Source organism: Ciconia boyciana, chromosome 7 (assembly GCF_034638445.1).
Source record: "Ciconia boyciana chromosome 7, ASM3463844v1, whole genome shotgun sequence".
Taxonomy (NCBI): domain Eukaryota; kingdom Metazoa; phylum Chordata; class Aves; order Ciconiiformes; family Ciconiidae; genus Ciconia; species Ciconia boyciana.
Genome location: NC_132940.1, coordinates 61,874,246 through 61,880,359, shown reverse-complemented (window position 1 = coordinate 61,880,359; position 6,114 = coordinate 61,874,246).

The following is a 6,114-nucleotide window of genomic DNA, read 5'->3' as shown; positions in this document are numbered from 1 at the left end:
CCTCTGTGTGTGAACCTCTCAAATATTGCGAAATGCTGGGCTTTGCTTGGGGTTGTCGTCTGACCCTTAAATATCCAGGTCCCACAGAAGCATTGTTCTAATCTTACCATTTCTTCTAGAAGGTGGCACTGGGATAGACTTAAGAGGTACCTCCCTCAGCCTGTGTTCTCCAAGCATGTCTTAGAACACAGGTCCCTCTCCAGCATGGCTCGCCAGCCTTATGTTCATCGTGCCCTATGGAGAAAAAGCATCCTTGTAGGTTCTGTCTTTTGTTCCACCACCGGTGATGAAACACAAGTACGTCGTGAGGCTTCAGTCAGCTGCATGGATACAGAGAGCTTCAAGTAAAATATAAAACGCAATTCTAGCTGGCTTGGCCAAGGACCTCTTTCAGCCTCAACTTCTAAAACATCACCTCAGCTGCCAGAACTGGGGGATTTGGAGTTTAGAGCAACACTCTCATCTGCTGCACTTACTTCTGCATGATTTCTTTCTTTGTTTCTTCAACTCCTCCCCTGCATTCTCTCAGGTTTCTGACACGGAGGGCAAGGGCTCTTACCTCTACACCCCCTGCTACAGATGCAGTATTTCAATATATCTGCATTTCAATATCTGTGTATCTATATTTTAAAAGAGATTTCTTCTTGCAATCTGGCTTGTTATTAAAAGTATGTATTGGCAGTCCTAGGCAAATGCTACAGATGGTCGCATTTCTTAAATGCTTAACCTCCCCCCACGCATGCTTCTTGTTTCTGTTCAGTTTGGTGGCCAACAGTGCTCGGCTCAGTCTGAGCAATTGTTTATGTTAAGACACTCTATACAAGAAATTAATAGCTTGTATCATCTATATATACTTGATACCTGCTAAGCATGCATCCTCACTTTGTGGTGGAGGGCATAAGCAGTTTAAGCAAGAAAGGTATCTGAAACTGCCTATAGATTAATGATATTTTTCAGGGAAGAGGGAGAGGGGGATTGGAGCCCCTTATCAGAAAAAGGGCATTTTACCATATCTTGCATTTTTTTCAGAAGAGCTCAGTTAGGGTGGTGGGTTTTTTTAAGACTTTTTTTTTTTTTCCTGCTTACAATGAAGGAATCTGAACTGCATACTTGAAATGTGTGATCTTACCGTTGCATATGTAATCACTGACGATGAAGGGCAGAGAAGCATCTACCTCTTGGATCTGTCTGGCTTTGGTGGGAGGTGGGCTTTTTCAGGCATAAACAGAACCAGAAATCTGTTGCGTCTGCACTTCTAAGCTTGAACAAAGTGTCTGGGCTTATATCCCTCTTACGCTGGGTGGTGGAGCATCTAGTTGAACTGCTGAATTTTGACCATGAGTTTAGATGTCAAAGCTAAGTCATAGCTCAGGTTCTTCACTAGCTGCAGTGTTCCGTGCAGAACTGTTTCCAAAGTAACTTGTCCTGTGAGATGTGGTGCGTGCTAAAACTTACTGACTTCTTGTGCTTATGGTAAGATCTGTAACAGGGTGTCTAATACGGTGTCTTGTCTATGTTACTTAATCTGTCATAGGAGGTATCACAAGAGTGGCTGGAAGTATTACAATTTACCATTAAAAATCGCCACTAAAATTATTTTTTTCTTTAAAATGTGCAAGCTAATATCTTCAGAGAAGAAAATGCACAATTTTTGTTCTCTGTTCAGTGTTCAGTTGTGCTCTCTAGTATATTTAGAGATGGTGTATATGGAAACACCTTTAAAAAAAATGCTTCTTTCTGTAGAAAACCTCCTTTGTTCATAAATACGCAACTTGAATCTTATTCACAAAACTGCAACAAAGTTCTTTGCGTGCTTAGCAGTTTGCCAAACAACTTCGTATCTATGTTAACCAGCTCAACCAAAAGATCATTTTCTTTTAATATGGTATTTGGCACTTTACTTTGTATGCAGTAGTTTAAAGGATTTATTTTTCTTAGAAATGCAGATCAGTTTGTCTCACTGCCCCTCTTCCTAGTGTGTGAGTGGAAGAGGTACCAACCCCAGCGACCGTCAAAGGTGGCCTGCGAGGAATTTGAAGGGGCATGTGGTGGGGAGGATGGGACTTAGTCTTTTTTTAAACAGCCTTTTTTTGCTTCATGATATTTTGGACGTCTGTGTTTTTGAGTATGTCCTGCTTTGTATCATCTTAGAAATACATGAAAGAAAAATTATATACTTTCTAGGGCGCCTCTTGGTTTCTGTATATTATTATATATCCCTCATTTTTTACTTTTATCTGAAAAGGAAACTTTTGCAGTCACTGTTTAATTGTAAAGTAAGAAATTATTTTTTAAATAATAACTTTTTCTTCCTTGGAGCTGACTTAGAAGAGGAAAGACAACAATTCTGTAAAAGCTGCCTCAGTGTTAAACCAAAGGTGTTGAAACCAAGCAGTGAAGGTGCTATTCGTGAATTACATTTTAAGACAATGTTAATTTTGTAAGCTTCCAAAGAGCTTCGGCACTTCTTGAAGATTCAGAGGAGTTAATAATAAAAGTAAGATTCCTCCTATGCTCTGTTAGTGCAATTTATTACATCTTGCAAAGCCCTGCAACTCGGGGTTTAGTTGCACGGTGTCTTTGTAACGGCTTTTCACAGTCTACAGTAGAAGTTGTAGGCAGACTTGACATCTTTTTTTAGACAATCCTCTACCTACAAACTTTGCCTTACGTTGCCTGATTATTGTAGCTCTATAGCAACACTGTCGTTACAGCACAATAGTGACCAGAATTTGCAACCTGAAATGGAAAATGTGCAGCAGAACTTGAAAAACCCAAATTAAACAATATCACCGAATTCCTAAGTTTCCATGACATCAGTAGGTCTAATAAAAGATGGAATATCTGCCCACAGACGTTGCTTTCCTTACATCCATAGATCAGTCCAGCTCTGGTGTTACAAATCTTGCATTTTCTTCAGTAAATTTAAAATGAAAATATGACAGCGTGCGTTTCACTTATTGGTATTTGAAGAGATTTTTTTTCTATCGGGTTCTAAACTCCTCAAGGGTGGAGAAGACAGGAACGTCCAGAATGTCTGGACAATTGTATTGCAGGTCCCTGTCTTTTGGGATCAGCTCCAGAACCTGGTAGATTCAGAAATCTCATTTTATTCTGCTATATTGTTATGGCTTTTAAGCAAACCTTGCATCTGCTTAATAAATAAATACAGAGTGTTAGTATTCTTCACAACCATGTTTACTTTTTCATAAAGCTATTTGTTGTCCTACCCTCAAACATTTTATTGCAGAAAAATAAAAATTAAACAATTTAAACAGACAGTTGAGATGAACCACGAAAGCACTTTTGCATGTTCTCCATCACAGTCTCCCTTCACATTTTTGTGCAAGGCTAGTGATTGTACTCCTGCAACCGCTTTGCCTCATGTTGGTTGCTTAACTGTAAATGGAGGAAAAATACCAATATTTATAAAATCCTTCTGCAGAATCATTACATGAAGCAATCCTCTTTCCTGTCTAAGCTGGAAATGCTGCAGAAGCATTTGATGTAGCAGCCAGAGTGAGACGATGTAATTGTGTTGCTGCGGGCTAAAGAATAGCGTTTATGAAAAGCACCAGGTTACTACACATTGCTGGGATTCATCTAAACATGTTTGTAACACTTCCCTGCTTTCAAAAGCACAAACCACAAGCCTAGATATAAAACTGCATATTGAGGTGGAATGACCAGTATTTACTAACCACTGTGTGCTGCTAAATTAGATCAAATGCTGTTGGATGCAAAGATGAGCCAAGAGTAGGTTTACGGTCCAACATCCATGAAATTTCTTTAAATACACAAATCCTATTTGTGGTGAATCTCGAGCAGCTGCAAAGTACAGAGCCGTCAGTCCTGATCATCCTTTGGTTCCTGAAACTCAAGTGATGCGTAGAGCCTGGTGTTTTGTAGCTATACGTTTCAGCTGGTATTCTGCCGCTATGCAGGAGTTACACAGGTGAAGTCTGGCACAAGGAGGTAGAAAGTAGCAGGGTAAGCGTAAGGAAGGAAAAATGCCCTCCCCATAATGGTAGCAGTTGTGATGATAAATGCTCCCTGAGACAGACTGAGTCAGTCTCTAGTGATTGACAATAAAACAAAATGACGATGGAAAAGGATAAATAGTAGAGTATTAAAGGGGGAAAAAAAGCATTTCTCCAATACTTGTGTTCTTCCCCAAGACTAAATCTCGGTTCCAGTTTCTGGGAAGCTTTAATCTCTGCTTTGGCCTACGTGGAATGGAAGGAATTTATGTCTTCCCTTCCTTCTCTGTTTTCTCTAGCCTGTGAAAAGAGAAGTTACGATTTTCCATAGGCATTCTGTGAAATACCTATTTCAAGCAGCTGCAAGAAAGAGCACGCTTAATTTCATTTGGAGGTTTGCATCCCTCAACAAAATGAAGGCTTCTTTTTGGTACCCCTTCGTCTGTAGGAAAGCCTTCTGCCTGAGAGTGCTGCAATACGGCAACAGTAAAGCAATGATCCTTGTTGTTACAACACCTGCTGCTGAATATAAAAATTGAGGTCGTGCTCTATTTCAGTTTTACAATTCCTTCATCTGTACCCAAATTCTTTAATAACAGAAAGGTCGAGTGGTTTTCTTTAGGTTTTAAAAAATAAATATAACCGTTATTGTCTTTGTGATCACACACTTATTCAAATCCCAGGCGCTGCTATTTATACAGTTATTCTAATCCCTATTCTACTAGTTAAACCGTCAGCAATTTATTATTTTTGCAATACAAAGCACCACGGGTCCCAAAGATTGCACCAGCTGCTGTGCGAACATAGAGTAGGATAGCTCCTACCTACAGATGTGACCGTCTAAGGTTAGCAACAAGGGCAAAACCTACACACAAAATAACATCAATAATCCCAGACACTCTTTGCCCAGCCATCATCAGAAGGAAATGTTGTAGATATTGTTGTAGATATTGCAATCCATGTGGTGTTTTAAGAAAGAGTTACAAGGTGACTCGTGAAGCAGCTTTGCAGGGATTCTCAAGGGCCCCTCCATCAGTAAGCCCTGCCAGCCCAGAGGAAATCTGAGAGTATCACAGGTGCAAAGTCAAGGATTAAAGTGTATCAAACCCCTCTGTTGATCAGCTGCTCCGCAGTGAAGCAGGTTTTGTTTGCTCTGTGCTAATCCTTCTGGTGTGGCATTAGGAGATGACAGAGAACGGAGCCCGCTCGCCGTGGGCAGTGCTGGCCGGTGTTAAGCGGTGCCTGGTGGTTGTACAACTGCCCCATTTTCATGTGCTACGCTTTTATACTCTCTTTGCATCAAAATATGTAACTGTAGGGGATGAAAGGCAACGGCAAATTGGATTGTGCCTTAATCTCAGTTGAAGCACTGTCTTTACAAAGAAGATGTAAACCAAAAAGCTTTAGGCTCCTTGCAGACAGAAGAAACGTGTAATACATAAACTAGTTATACAAAGACTAAGCAGTCCCTGAAGAGCATCTTCCCCTTCCAGCAACAAGCCTGAAGTGGGAGAAGCCCCTCACGTAAACGCCTCTCTGCAGAGCAGATCGTGCCGCTTCCCCGCCGGGCTCCACGACCGACTTTGAAACCTCCTCCTGCGCCTCGGCATCTCTTCGCTCCCGGTGCCGCACGATGAGCCCGCGACTGGAAGGAGAGGTCTGTGAAACCGCTTTGGGGACTGACACCATCACGCTCCCCTGCCTTCCCCACGTCTCCCCGTCCCCCGGTAGTGGGGTGTCAGAGCAGAGCCCACCTCGCGTGGGGACCCTCGCTGAGGGATCCTCGCGGAGCGACACTCGCTGAGGGACAGTCGCCGAGAGACCCTCGCTGAGGGACACTCACTGAGGGACCGTCGCTGAGGAGGGACGCTCGCTGCCGGCCGCCGCGCCTCAGGGGAGCGCTACGCCTGACAGCTCCTGTCAGCCTCCGGGCCTCCTCCCTCCTCTCCCGCCTTGGCTGCTGCCTGCGCTCCCGCTTGGCTCCTTCCCTCCCTTTCTGCCGTGGCTGCTCTCGACCCCCCAACCGCCTCCCCGCCCCAGCTGCCGCTCCGGGTCCCGGCCCTCAGCGCCTCGCCGGCCCCAGCAGCGGCGCCGCCCGGGCGCTCCCCGCCGCTGCGGGCCGCCTCTCCCGGCC